This window comes from Sarcophilus harrisii, chromosome 1 (genome assembly GCF_902635505.1).
Source record: "Sarcophilus harrisii chromosome 1, mSarHar1.11, whole genome shotgun sequence".
NCBI classification, from domain to species: Eukaryota; Metazoa; Chordata; class Mammalia; order Dasyuromorphia; family Dasyuridae; genus Sarcophilus; species Sarcophilus harrisii.
The window spans coordinates 559,938,926-559,955,236 of record NC_045426.1 but is presented as its reverse complement, the minus strand read 5'-3'; the positions used below and the strand labels follow the sequence as shown (position 1 = coordinate 559,955,236).

The following is a 16,311-nucleotide window of genomic DNA, read 5'->3' as shown; positions in this document are numbered from 1 at the left end:
AGCTCCAGATACTGTGCTAAGGTTTTATAAATATTATCTTATTTCATCCTCACAACAACTGTGTGAGATAGGTGCTATTATTATCCCCTTTCTACAGAGAGAAGTTATGACTTGCTTGGGGTCACATAGCAAATAAATATACCTGATATTTGGAATTCAGGAATTGCTTCTTTCAGTCCCAATCCTCTATCCACTCTTCAAGGACATTCTGGATGACCATATTGAATATGCTAGTCAGAATTCCTTTTAAGTAAAAATTGGACTTAGAATTACCTTAGAACTCTAAAATTCTGTGACTATAATCTGGGTTTATCAAAATAGAAAGTGAGGTGAAACAATTCTTTTGATAATTTTACAAGCCTTCTCCTCCTTCTGTCCAATGGAAAGCCTTGATATCCTTCAGAAGATTAGGAAAAGCACCATTAGAACAAAAAACCCAGGATAAAAGTGAGAGTATTTCCCTCAGCCAAGGGATTGCTTTACTGCTTTCAAGGAGGTAGAGATTGTCTCTCCACCTTCCCCTACTCCAGCCTCTCTTCCTCTCTTGTGGCTTCATAGGAACTCTCCTTGACTTATTGTGTGCTCCAGGAATTCCATTAGCTCCTTCTAAATTTGGCATTTCTCCAATTTGGCAAATAGCTAGTGCTAGCAGATATCTTAGATGGCTCAGATCAATTTGAAACATTAGGTGGATTTCTGGAAATAAGGGAAATCATTAAGATTCAGCACTGTGAATGCTTGGCTGGTTTTTCTTGTGATAACATTTCTGACACTTTCTGCTTAAAACCTTAAGGATCAGATGGATTGTGAGAGTGAAAATGGAGGTCAGGAAAGTTTCAGCCATTCTGCTCCATGGGTGGGTTCTGTCTTTCTTGAGATGCCCTCATTCTTAGGAAGTCATTCTTCCCCTTCTTCAGTGACAGCAGAAGAGTAATGAAAAAGGAAGTTCTTTAAAAAAAAAAAACACTCAGTTTTTTAAACTATCAAACTTTGATTTGACTATTGGTAATATAAATGTGAAATAGTTGTCCAATGATCAATGAGGAGACATAGTGCTAGGAGTGATGATGAGGGATTGAGTCATCTCAATCTTGATATTCTTAATATACATAAAACTAGAAGAATGAAGTTGCTACCACATGGAACGATAGTTCTTAGGTACTTGACAATAATAATCAATAAGCAAAACAAATATTTAAGTGTTTCTTGTGTGTCAGGCAGTGTACCAAACATTAAAGATACATATAAACGGAAAACCCCCGGCCTGAAGGATTGTTTTTCAGCCTTTTTAATTGTACCCTACTTTTTGAGACCACATTTGGGAGTTTCTTGGCAAAGATACTGGAGAAATAATTTGACATTTTTTCCTCTGGCTCATGTTACAGATGAGAAAACTGAGGCAAGTGAAAGCCAGGATTTGAACCCAGGTCTTCTGACCCTAAGTTTTGAAATTATGCTGCATTTTAATTAAATAGAATGTGGTAAGAGAAGAGGAGTTTGAGAAATAAACAACAAGCCTGGCACAGAGGTATCTTATAATAAGGATGAAACATTTACTTATATAGAAAAAGTCTGAGTGTTCTTTCTCCAGAAATTAAGTAAAAAATCAAAACTAAAATCTATCTTTGCCAGAATATCTAATAGATTCTTAGCTTGAAGACTTAATCATAATTTCATCCTTCAAAAGAGGAAGGATGTGTGTCTGGTTCTTAGCAAGCAGGAATGTTTGGCTGTTTGGATGTAAATTATGGAAACCCAGAGAGGAAACAACTTCTCCATCTTAGATTTTATGATAGAAAAGGAGAGTCAGCAATTATCTGACATAAGGAGCAGATTTCAAAGTTTTCAGAGAAGGTTTCCCATGTACTAAAATTTTATGAGCAAGTTTGTCTAGAAGGAATGAAAATCTCTTAAGAATAGAATTCTGAAGACACAAAGAGTAGCAATTATCATGAGAAGGAAAAGAGAATGTTGTTTAAATATACTATTGTGGATGCACAGGAAACTCACCAAATAACTTTTTTTTTTTAACATGACAAAGAAAAGAAAATTGAGTATGACTTAATAGGTAGAAAATGATGTTGTTGTGAGGGGCATAATGTTGAAATGAAAAGAATGCTGGATTTGAGTCAGAGAATATGTTTTTGCAAACTGTATTTATTCCTTAATATCTATCTGTGAGACTTTGGGCAAACCACTCTGGGTCTCATTTTCCTCATCTATAAATTGAAGAGTTTATACTGGATGACCTCTGACATCTATTTCAGCTCTAAATTTATGATTCTCTCATATGGGAATCATACCTGCATAAAGCTATGTTTCTACAGTCAAACCACTGACTCAATAACCCAATGTTCAAAATTAGTACGAAGCTAGAATAAATTTTTTAAAAATGAGAAAAATACATTGCATAATTTAAAAATTATTGCTTGAGCTGCTGACAAAATCCACAACAAAATGGGACACGGACAAGGGAAAAAAAGACATAGACACGGATCAAAATAATTGTAAATGGAAATTTAACTGCTATAAATCAATTGCCATAACAAGGAGGAAAAAAAAATCCAGAAGTACCTTAATCAGAAAATGCAGTCAATCGACTGACCAAGCAGAGAGAGATGATAGATGAAGGCATACTGGTTTAGAATATCAACTTATTTGTAACATCTTATAGAAAATGATGGCAGAAATGCATAAGTAGCACTGACTCAGAAGTCTGAAGCAGGGGAGAGGAAAATTGTGTTGAAGAAAAATCAGCAAGAGAAAGACAACTAAGCAACATCATCTAGTACTAAGATTAAAATAAGACCACAGACAGGATTACATAATTATATATATATGTGTGTGTGTGTGTGTGTGTGTGTGTGTGTGTGTGTGTATTAAGAATAACACGATTGAGATGACTCATTCCCTCATCATCACTCCTAGCACAATGTCCTCTCATTGATCATTGGACAATATATATGTATATTGGACATATATATATATATATATATATATATGTATGTATATTACATAATATGTATATATTATATTATATAAATACCCATGTACATATGTATCCTATACATGTATGTATACATTGATACAATACTTTTAAAAACACACAAATATGCAGACATACTCATACACCTATCCATATGAATATGCACATACACAGCTATATATAATATATATGTGCAATCCGCCTGTGAATATACACAGCATACAAATGCACACCCATATGCACATGCACAATGCATGCATATATATAATATATCATGCATATATATATCATAATATATCATATATGTGCATACAATCTACCTATAATACACACTACAAAGCACATTGTGCTGAACATACACACAATGTACATTCACTGCACATATTACATGATACATATGCAAACACATGTTCCATACATGATATATTTATAATGAATTGTCTTGTATACATATATGTCAGACACACATGTGCACATATAATATGCAGAAATGTGCATTATGGTGCACAATGTGTATTGCACAATACATGTATACATAAATTGCCGGCATATACACATGCATATGTGTACATATAGACACAAAACATACACATACATATAGGGACATATAAATATATGCATGTATATGATGTGTACTCATATTATAGATATACAGTATGTAATCTTGTTTGTGGCCCTCCCAGCTTTTTCTCTTAAATGTTCTAGATGACATTGTTTAGTTGTTTTGCCTTGCTGGTTTTTCACATGCACACACATGTGCACACACACACACCCTTTTCACACAGTTAGTGTCCAAGGCCATATTTGAACTTGGATCGGCCTGGGTCCAGGCCCAGCATTCTATTCCCAGAACCATCTAGCTACCCCAAACTTTATAGTGATATATAAATAACAGCTATTACTGTAGGCAACTAGATAGTGCAATGGATAGCCCATCAGACCTAGATTCAGGTAGAACTAAATTCAAATGTGGTCTTCACTTTATTTCTCCCTGCTTTAGTTTTACTCATTTGCAAAGTGTGGGAAATAATAGCACCTACCTCTGAGGGCTGAAGTGAGAATCAAAGAAGATAATATTTGTAAAGTGCATTGCAAACTTGAAAATATTATAGAAATTCTAACTATTATTATTATTCCAAAATAGCACATACAAAGATAACAAGTCAAGATGATGACCTGGGTTCATAGCCCATCTCTGATATATCCTGTACAATCTATTAGTTTCCTGGCAGCTCTTTTTAAAAATATATTTATTTATTTATTTTTAATTTATGGAATAAAACAATCATCTCCATAATATATTATAATTAGAAAAAGATAATTAATTACACATGAAACTGCAAATCTATTATGTACAATTTGCTATTCCTTTTAAATATATAATAAAATCATCATGTAAATTTTTTTTCCTTTCTTTCTCCTCCTACCCCAGAGATGGCTAACATTAGACACAAATATATATGTAAAATAATTATACATATTTTTGTTTATTGGTTCTTTCTTTTAAAGAATATTGCTTATTGACATTAGTAGAGGAAATTCCCTTACCAGGAGTTCCTTAAACATAAGCATACATACTGTGCCAAAGAGTTGCTTGACTCTCCATGGATGTTCACAATCTGTGCCAAAGGGTTTGCCATTCTAGAGTCCAGAGAGTCCCTGAAGGAGATAAAATTCTTCAGATGTTCTGTTATGGATAACATTGTCTTAATTGCACAAAAGCCCCAGAGCAGCACAGAATCTCAACAGGTTCTATCTCCTCCTGTTTGACGTACTAGCCATCCATTACTAAAACAAGTAGATGAAGAATGCCGTTCAGATGGTTACATGCAGATAGATGGACACACAGGCTATTTAGCTTTACAAAAGACCAAGAAAGAAATGCAGAACAAATGCAAAAGTTAGCCAGGTCCTTTAGAAATAGTGTTAGGAGTGCTAAACGTAAGACTGAACTAAGACTAGAGAGAAAAAAGGGAGGATCTATGGTTTTTATTTTTTAAGCTACACGGAGGAATGAAAACCAAAAAAGTCAATACTTTTGCTTAGAGTAGATTGGATAATGATACCTGACAAGAGAGAGCTTTGAGGCTCATCTCTTACTTTATTTTGGTTTTCTCTGCCAAGGAAGATAAATGACCGTCAAGCTAGAAGGGATAGAATAAAAATGACTAGTGTTCTGCAGGTTCAGAAACAGAGAAAAAAGCATTTATACATCACCTTCGATGGGCTGTGCATTATGGTAAGCACTTTGTTACAATTACTGTCTCATTTGAAGGGCAGCAGTGGATGTGGAGTACCAAGCCTAGTGTTTGGAAAAACAGAGTTCAAATACAGCTTTAGACATTTACTAGCTGTGTGACTCTGGACAAGTCACTTTTCCCCATTTGCCTCAGTTTCCTCATCTGTAAAATATGTTGGAGAAGGAAATGGCAATCTATTCCAGTATCTTTGCCAAGAAAAAACCCAAATGGGGTCATGAAGAATTGGATATAGTTGAAATGACTGAACGATAACAAATCTCATTTGATTCCCACAACAATCTTGGGAAGCAGATACTATTAATAACCCCATTTTTACAATGGGATATCAAACTGGGAAGGTCTGAAGTTGGATTTGAATTCAGATCTTGATTCCTCAGAGTGAGACATAGATTTTAGTTGACTTGCACACAGGATCATACAGCTAGCAAATATCTAAACTGGATTTGAATTCAATTCTTCCTGACTCCTGATTCAGCATTCTACCCACTTGTACCACCAACTGTTTCTGTCAAGAAGGTATATGGATGCCCTTGCTAATGTAAGGGTTGCAGTCAATTGAATTAATTTAAATTACCCTGCTCCACTTAAAATGACCAACAAGATGGAATATCTGAACTTGGAAAGAATTTTTGCAGTCATTTTTCTAATAAAGGTATAAGTTCCTAGGTATAAAAGAAACCTTGAAATTTATAAGAATAAAAGCCATTTCTCAAGTGATATTCAAAAAAAGGGATACTTTTGAAGAAAATAAATCCAAGCTATCAATAGTAATATAAAAACATTTTTAAAAAAATCACTATTAACTTAGAGAAATGCAAATAAAAACAACTTTGAGGTTCAACTTCATACCTATCTGATTGACAAAAGTAACCCAAAAGGAAAATTATAATTATTAAAAGTACTATAGAATAACAAGTACATTATTGCACTATTGGTGGACCTATGAATTGGTTGAGCCATCTGGAGCTAGGTCCCCAAAATTATTAAATTGTACTTACCTTTAGACCCATCAACAGCTCAATACATACATACATACATACACACACACAATTTTCATTTTAAGTTTATTATCTTTCTGGAGAAGATCAAATGTTACTTTAAGATTATTTCTGGCAAAATTTAGAATGTTTTTTTATTAAAATGATTTTTAGGGAACATCTAGAAATCTAGAGAGTCAACATGGCTTCCTAAGAATGAGATGTGCCAGATTAAGCTCATTATCTTTTTTCAAGTCAACAAACATTAATTAAGCCCTTACTTTGTGCCAGAAACTATTTTAAGAACTGAACAGAGTTGGGAGTTTGTTGATAGTTACTAGACCAGCAGATCAGGAAATATTGTAAATATAGGTTGCCTACATTTTTTTTCTAAGTATGTGATCAAGTCTTTCATATTATTCTTACAGAAAAGATGTAGAGATGTAGGTTAGATGCTGGTATAATTAGATCAATTTTTAACTGGTTGTATGATCAGACCAAAGATTAGTCCCTAAAGTTTTAACATCAGTTTGCAAAGAGTGGTCCTTGTGAAGGGAGAACCCTATAAAATCTCCAGTTATGTTCCTGGTCCTGTGCTATTCTACATTTTGTTAATGTCCTGGATAAAGACATAAAAGGCACATCTATAAAATTTGAAGATGACACAAAACTGAGAAGGATAACCAAAACTTTGGTTATCAAGTTAGAATTCAAAAAGATATATTGGCAGACTTGTACACTAGGCTGAATTTAGATAGTGAAATTTATTTCATTATTTATTTTGAAATTTATTTTATTTATTTTAAAATATTTATAGTTGTATTATGTAGTTATATATTTATATTATGAAGTTTTTATTTTAAAGTTAATTGATATCTTTAAAAATATCTCTCCTTTAACTTTCCTCTAAAAAGGAAAAAAATACATTTACAATAAAGTCAAGCAATATAGTCTAATAGGATAAATTAGTTTTCTCTATATATAATTTGCCACATTCTACCAAGAAGAAAAGTGTGCTTTATCATACTTTCTCCAGAGCTGACTGTTCAATTACAATTAAACTGAGTTAAAGTATTTTTAGTATTGTATTCATTCAAATTATTGTGTACATTGTCATAGTGTACATTGTCCTCCTGGTTCTGCTTATGCTGATTTATATCCATTTATATAAATTTCTCCATACTTTTCTGAATTTCTCATATTTATCATGTTGTTATCATAAAATATTAATTCACATACCACAATTTATCCTGCTGAAATTTGACCTTAGACAAATATTAGTTGTGTGACCCTGGGCAAGGAACTTACTGCTGTCTGTAATTATGCATGTGTATGAATACAGAGATATATGTAGATATAAATAAATATATTTATGTATATACATAAATATATTTATTTATTTATATAGATTTGGTGCATATACCAGGTCTGATACTCTATCCACTATCCATTTAGGCACTCTGTGTCACCTAGCCATCCTGAATGGGAAAACTTTCATTTGTCATTATGGGTAATATTCACTCTTGGTTTTAGAAACAATATTTGATCACATTGAAGGAGACTTCCATACCTATGCTTTTTATGAATCTTAACATTCATTTGTATTGCATTTTGTGGAGGCTTTTTCTCAGTTGATATAAATTTGTTTTTGATGTTTTTATGATTAACTATGTTAATCATTTATTAATATTGAATGAGTCTTGCATTTCTGGTATAAATTCATCCTGATCATATTGAATAATTTTTCAGATATGTTACTTTAGATTATTTGCTATGGGATTTTTTTTTTGCTTCAATATTTATGTTAGTAAGATTGTTTTTTAACAATTCTCTTTGTCAGCTTCATAATTTTCTGGTTTGGGATCACGATTTTATTTGTCTCAAAAATAGTTTGTTTTACTATGTCTATTTTCTCAATTATTGAGGACAATTTTTGTAACATATATTTCATTTTTTGTCTTTAGATTCCCAGTCCCTGGTACATTACAGAAGCTTAATAAATGCATATTGTAGGGATCAGGAATAATGATGGGAACCACAGATTTTCTTTTTGTGTCCTATAAGACAAAATTTAATATGGTGAAAAGTAAAATCTTACTCTTAAGTTAAAAAAATGAAAATTTCAAGTTCAATATGGGATAAGCTTGACTAAAGAGCAGGCTATTGAAAAAGACCTGCATGTTTTAGTAGTCTAAAAATGCAATTTGAGGTGACAGTAGAGAAAAGTACCTGAGAGAGCTGTTAAAAAAGGTGGAATATCCAAGAATAAGGATGCAGTAGATCTATTGTACTCGGCCTGGATCAAACAATATAGCTGAGAATACTTAGCCAGACACTAAGCTAAGGCACTAGGGATACAAAGAAAAGCAAAAATTAGATATATTAAAAAGACCCAGTCCCTGAGTTTAAGGAGCTCATGTCTAGCATAATGCCTGGCACATAGTAATCATTTAATATTGATAGATTGATTGATTTGTTGGTTAAGGGGAAGACAACATAAGAACAACTAGGTGCAAAAAAAGATACATAGAGGATAAGTTTGGGATTTATAAAATTACATACATTTATAAGATAAATAATCGCAAAGGAAAGCTACTGTTTGAAGAAGATGGGGAAAGGTTTCTTATAGGAAGAGGTATTTTAGCTAAGACTTGAAGGAAGACTGAAGGTGGATTTGAAGAGGGAAAGCATTACTGGCATGAGGGATGATAAATAAAAATGCACAGTCAGAAGATGGAGTGTCCTATGAGAAGAATAGCAAGATGGTCAATGTTACTGATCATATGATATATGGAGTAGCCATAAAGTATAAAAAGACTGGAAAGTCAAAAAGACTGAGAAAGAATTTAAAAGACTTAAAAAAATTTAATATTTTATCCTAAAAAAATAGGGAACCATTCAAGTATATATACATATATATATAAACACATATAAATATATTTGTACATATAATATATAAAAATTATATATCTTTAAACATATTTATATGCAATATTAATATATTAAATAATATTAACCAAATAAAATTTTACATATAAATATTTGTAATATAATTATATGTTATATGTACAAATATATTTACATGTCAATTTTATTTATTATTATTATTAAATATTTATTAATATTAATACTATTTATTTTATTTATTTAACATTATACATTTTTTGTATGTGGGGGGGGGAAGATATGTCAACATGGTCAACCTGTGTCTTAGGAATATCATTTTGATAGGTGAATGAAAGATGGAATGGAATAGGAGAGACCAATTAGCAGACTACTGCAATAGTTCAGATGTGAGATAATGAAGCTTTACACTAGGGGCTGGCAATGTCAGAGGAGAGAAGAGAACATACATGAGAGATTATGCAAAGGTATAGATGACATGAGTTGGCAATAGATTGTATATGGAGATGAGACAATTTAGGAATCAAAAATGACATTTTTGTTGTGAGTCCAAATGACTGCAAAGATGCTGATGCATCCTTGAGATGTTAAGAAGAAAGGAGAGTTTTTCAGGGGAAAAGTAATGAGTTCAATTTTGGATATGTTGAGTTTAAGATGTCTGTGAGACATCCAATTTAAGAAGTCCAATAAACAGTTGGAGATGTAAGATGGAATTTCAGAAGAGAGAGATCAGGGCTAGATAAATAAAACTGAGAATGTTTAACCTGGAAAAGGACAAAATTAATGAGAATATGATAGTTATTTTCAAACATCTGAATTGATAATCATGTGGGGAAGGAATTTGATTTCTTCTGCTTACCCCAAAAAAGGCAAAATTAGGAACAATTGGAAGTGGCAAGGAGGCAAATTTAGGCTTGATATAAGGAAAAACTTCTATTACATATATTCAAAAGTTTCTTACAAGATAATGGGGTTCCCTTCACTTGAGGTCATTAAGCAAAGAATGAATGATAATTTTTGGGTACATTGTATATAAAATCCTTATTCAGACGTGAATTGGAGATCACAGGGACCCTGATATCAGTTCTAATTGAAATCCTGTGATTCTGGTTCCAAATGCCAGTTATACAAAGAACATATGTAGTAATTAGCAAATAAATGTATTTATCCAAACTAATGGTAAATAGAAATCAGAGCAGATTTAAGTATATATATGTCAGACAACATAGAGAGTTAATGAGCTCTCCCATTGGGAGCAAGAAAACCTTACTCAGAAAAAGTCTCATATTTCTCACATAAATGAAAATTGTTGGAATTTTGTAGGATAGCAAGCTGTGGACAAACCGAGGAGCTGGCTCCTCCATAAATTGGCTTCTCTCCAGTCTTTCTCTTCCTTCAAGAACCTGAAAATCATCTGAAGTTCCCTGTCTTCCTTCTCAATGCTAGAAGCCAGAAGACCAGGATCTCTTTTCTTCTAAGATCTTGCCAGTTTCAGTACCTTTTGCACGCATGAGTATTGGGTAATAAATTTCCATCATTGAATCTTGTTGTTGTTTGTCTTTTACCATGACTTCAGGTAGATGACGCCATGATATACAAGTGAATTGGATTTTAAGTTTGGGGGGGGGGGGCTGTGCAAAGTCACCAACCTCACTTTCTCCTCTAGGGCCATCTGAGTCCAGTGGCCAGATATAGATGAGAACAACCAGAGATGGCCCTGGATGCATTTTTAACAAGTCTTTAACTGATGCAATCACCATTCAGTGATTAAGGTTAGGTAAGAAATTGGGCAAAGAATGTCCACTTTTACCTACTCAAAAAAAAAAAAAAAAATTAACGAGGGAGGGGAAAACCCTCAGGGTTTCTGGCCCAAATGGAAATAATTGTTATTTATCTTCACTGAGGACATCAGAACCCAAATAACAACCAAGTGAGGTTTTTGTTTTGTTTTGTTTTTGATCAGTGAAGAAAGTCTTAAGCTTTGAGTCATGGGTCACATATATAATATTTAAAGAAAATAACTAGATAAAGCCAAGTACTTTTCTCATTAATTGTAAACTATTGTACTTTTTGGCTTTCTTTTTCAATACTAATCTTACCTGTAGATCTTAGACTATTGTTTTACAACTCATTCTGCTTCTCTTTGCACAAAGTTCAAATCCAAACTTGGACATATACACATGACTAATCCTTAAGGCTGCATAAAGAGGTGTCTACTATTTTCTGGAGATCACTTCTTAGATAGCAATGTTGCTGGCACTAGACACAACATATTCACTTGTGCTAATTTAGAAGAAGGTAGAAAGCAAGGGCAATTAGGTGGCAGGATGGATAGTGCATTGGACTTGGAAACAAGAAGATTCATCAGACACTTTCTAACTGTGACCAGGGCTAACTTCTTAACCCTGTTTGCCTCAGTTTCTCATCTGTAAAATCAACTGGAGAAGGAAATGACGAATCATTTCAGTATATTTGAGAAGAAAACTGCAAATGTGGTCATGAAGAGTTGAACATGACTGAAAGAAAAAGTAACAAATAGCTTTATGAGACCAAACTTAAAAGGAAGTATAATACCTTTAAAAGGAAGCAATTTATGTCCATTGTAATCTTGACATCACACCTGTTAGTCTGACCTTTTTCCCCACTTGGAGGGCCCCTTTTTTTACTCACTCTTTGGACTCTGATTCTGTTCCAAACTACTGCTTCTGTCTTCTGAGCCAGACATACCATCTGTCTCTTGGTGCCTCAGGCTAGCATTTCCTGTGTCCCAAACCTCACTGGCCCCTATTGGTATCGCACATTGTATGTCTCTATGTGACACTTCTAACTTCTATTTGGGGAGGAACTTTCAAGAAACATTTTTCAGAGTTTTTTCTTTGTGTTTGCAGCTTAATAGTCTTTAGCTGGTATTATGTGAAAATGAGTCCTAGATCTCTAGACAGAAGCAAAGGGAATATTAATATCAAAGTTTCTACTGATTTTTTCCTCTTGTAGTCAGTAGATATTTGACTTCCTTAGTTAGATTTCTGAATGCCATGACATTTTTCACTCAGCTATGAGCCAGTGAACTCTCAATACTCAAATGTGGGCTTCAACAATTCTCAGTCTGTATAAAAAAGACATTACAAATGGAAACAAGGAAAGGCTTCTCTCCAGTTTTCTCCTCCTATTTTTCTTTTTTTTTTCCATAATAGAAGCAGAAAATGTGATACTTCTGTTTGTGGTTTTCTGTCAATAAGGTTGAATGTCATTTCTAGTTTCAAAAGTTTTCTGTGCCTGAATACCTCTTCATCGTTATATTTAAATAAAATGTTTCTGGGGAAAAGTTCTATCCAAACTTCTTCCTTTTCTTCCAATCATTAATTTAGTTAAGCCCTCTATGAATTAGAATTGAGATTCGATTGTTTCAGAAGTAACTACCACATTTAGAATCTGTTTTCTAAGAAGGGCTACTTTTTTGAAAGAAATTATTCACAAAAAAACTCAGCTTATGTCAAAAAATAATTTTATAAATGATACAAAAGAGAGCCTAATGAGATTTTTAAATAAATATAAAGTAGTTTTATCATATTAATTCATAAATATTTTAATTCTATGTAACCCACATTTCTGGCTAAGCCTGGAGCATTTTGAATGAGTTTCTCCTGAGAAGAGGGAATGCTTATCTGACGTGTATGTTTGCATGAAAATAAAGTTGGTGTGATAGCTTTAGGAGAGAAGAGATTTTTTTTTTAGACACTTGTGGTTTCAAATTCTATTCAAAATCAATAAATCCAGGGAGATGAACAAGAATGACTATCTTGCAGACAAGTAGGGAAAGCAGTCTCTTCAATGTGTCCCTGATGTCTAGCTTCCTTCCCTATAGATTTTGGTTGAGATATCAGAATCTCTCTCTTGCTTCAACAGAGATATCTTGATTCCATAAGGAGAGCTTATTCTCTCTATTAGGAATTTCCTGATATACTAGCAAGTTGAAAGCTCTGAAAGTTTTCCCACATGACTTACATTCATGAATTTTCTCTTTTGTATGAATTCTCTGATGTTTAATAAGATATGACTTCTGGCAGAAGGCCATCCTATAATCATTACATGCATAGAGCTTTTCTCAGTATGAAACCTCAAATGTTCAAAGTATTTGAGCATAGCCTGAAAGTCTTTTCACACCTATAATGGTGATTGTGGTCTTTCATTTGTTCAGTAATCACTATCATTATTGTATTCCTTTAGTATTTCAATAAATCTGTTAGTAACTGATGGAGGTTCCTTCCAATGATGGAACTTTTTCCAATGTAACGGACTGTAATCCACCCAAACATCTTTCGCCCTTAATAATTTTTATCCATGTCTTCCCATAATTCTTCCAAAGAAAGTTTGACAAATATTCTGGAGGCCTTCCTCTAAATCTTTTAATATTTTTTATTAAAGCTTTTTATTTTCAAAACATATACATGGATAATTTTTCAACATTAACCCTTGCAAATCTTTATGTTCCAATTTGCTCCTTACCCCAATTCCTTCCCCTAGATGGCAAGTAATTCAATATATGTTAAGCATGGTAAAAATATATGTTAAATCCAATATATGCATACATATTTATACAATTATCTTGCTGCACAAGAAAAATCAAATCAAAAAAATGAGAAAGAAAATAAAATGCAAACAAACAACAACAAAAAGAGTGAAAATGCTATGTTGTGGTCCATACACAGTTCCCACAGTCCTCTCTCTGGGTGTAGATTGTTCTCATCATGACAAGATTATTGGATCTGGCCTGAATCATTTCATTGTTAAAAAGAATCACATTTGTGAGAATTGATCATCGTATAATCTTGTTGTTGCCATGTACAACGATCTTTTGGTTCTACTCACTTCTCTCAGCATCCATTCATGCAAATCTCTCAAGATTTCTCTGAAATCATCCTGCTGATCCTGTTTCTTATAGAACAATAATATTCTAACATTCACATACCATAACTTATTCAGCCATTCTCCAATTGATGGGCATACACTCAGTTTCCAGTTTCTTGCCACTACAAAAAGGGCTGCCACAAATATTTTTGCACATACAGGTCCCGTTCCCTCCTTGAAGATCTCTTTGGGATATAAGCCCAGTAGAACCACTGCTGAGTCAAAAGATCTTTTAATATTTTATTAGTACCAGTGAAACCTGGGAGCTATTTATTTTCCCCTTGCTTTCACTATATAACCAACTTACCTCTTTTTTTGCTCCTATCTCTACTGAGTAATATTTTCCATGCAAAACATAATTTGGTAAAACACAGTAGTTTACTTATGTCACGCATCTTTCCGTTAAATGAATACAGGCATGGACGATAAAACAAAATATTTATGCACCAAACACTATTAAGCAATGAAAGTACAAAGAGAGAACAAAATAGTTCCTACTCTCAAGAAGCTTATACTCTAACTGGGGGAGGCATTATACATAAAAAAGGAAGTTCAACTGAAAGAGGACAGAAAAGTCCAGAAATCCTAAGCATTCAGTAAAGAAACAGATGGAAAGACTCAGAAATTCATATCCTACATTGGTGGGTCAGAGTAACAGGGTTCTACATAGTGCAGAAGAAGCTGCAATTTTGATTCCTCAGAGATTCTAATGTTAGATGACTCAATCTAACTACACAACATTACTGTAAAGATATTTTTTAATTGGACCTATGCTTTTACTTGTGTAAGGAGATACTGTTGCAAAAACTCCCTTTACCAGGTAAGATTGGTATCTACTTTGTAACCATAGTTTTAGGAAATTGTATAACTTCTGATCTCAACAAGTTGTTTGGGTCACTAAGAGGTTCTGTGACTCACCTGGATCACCTTATCAATATGTATTAGAGGTAGAATCTGAACATAAATGCATCCAACTGTATGTTATGGTTGGGACAAGAGGCTTTTTTCATCCATTTTGTTTTTTCTGTGTGGATAGTTACTCTGAACACTTTGAAGTTGTTGTAAGTCTCACTTACAAGATATAGTATTCTGGAACTTCATACAAATATCAAAGTATCACTTTTAAATATGAACAGCTATAGGGTTTCCCTCTTGTATTTGAACTGTGCATTGGATATCCTCTATGGCAGTGGTAAATACTTTTGGTGGGCATTATTTTTTCCTTGTTTATGCCTCAGTTGGTATTAATCAGAGTATCATTTTTAATTAATTCTAAGCAGAGGGTCTGGCACATAGTAAGTGCTATATAAGTGTTAACTATTATTGTTATTATTATTATCTTAGGTGAACAGGAGGCATCTTGTTGAAAAATAACACTGAAATTGTATTTTGTTCTATAAATCAAATGTTCTTTTATAACAAAAAAACAGTAAGTATAGGGAGATATAGTATTCTTTGCATTTTCAAATGATTTTGTGTAAGTTGTGGTCTAATGTTGAATTTCAATTCTGAAAGCATTCTTGTTGCCTTTTTTTTCATCTTTTCATCAAGAATATTTACATAGATCATTCTCATAAAGATCTTATATGATCAATAGTTATTAATGCTCTTTTCATAATTTTCTGCCTGTAGTATTATCAAATATGATTTTGCCAGTTGTTCACTATCATTCCCTTTTTTAGATGAGATTCAATTCCCCAGTGCTTCAAAAAAAATTTTTTGTACTTTCAGCACAGATTTCTTCCATATATATTTCATTTGGTTCATCTGTTCTTCCTGTCTTTGTCTGGCTTCATATCATTTCTGTTTTCTCCTTTAGCTCATTAAAAATTAAAGGGTTAAGGTCCAAGAATGGTGGTTCCCCTGGCATTGAAGTGTCTCAATAAACACGTTGGCAAATCTAACCAAATTATCTCTTTATCATGCCTTCTACCTATAGATGAGACTCTTGAGATGATTTTTCCTTTCACTGATTCTTGTGAGTATATAAAGTGACACTGATAATAACAGACCCTCCATCATCTTCTATAAGAACATCACCATAATGATATAAGAATTGATAGCTTAAAGATCTATACATTCAAAATTTTGAAAAAGTACCAAATGAATCTACACAAAGGATTTCATAGGTAAATATATGGAGTATGAATTTGTATATTGATTCTTGATGATGAATATGTAATATTTTTATCTATTTCTCATTTGTGCTAAGATATATTTTCATTAAAATAGAATGTCTGAGCATTAATATGTTGTTGCAATGTTTTTTTCTATC

The 16,311-nt window shown here is 33.0% G+C and overlaps 1 long non-coding RNA gene across 7 annotated transcripts in view; it reads left to right on the top strand.

Moving 5' to 3' along the window:
- LOC111719105 overlaps positions 1–16,311 on the top strand; it is a 126,510-nt gene that overhangs the window by 86,764 nt on the left and 23,435 nt on the right. For 4 of the 7 annotated variants that reach the window (XR_004231036.1, XR_004231032.1, XR_004231031.1 and 1 more), the window contains one exon: positions 10,452–10,670. The exons of 2 other annotated variants lie outside the window; for them this stretch is intronic. This is a non-coding gene — a long non-coding RNA (uncharacterized LOC111719105). Of the gene's footprint in view, positions 1–1,385; positions 1,529–10,451; positions 10,671–16,311 lie in introns of those variants that run through there. One more of the 7 variants, XR_004231033.1, reaches the window with a different exon arrangement.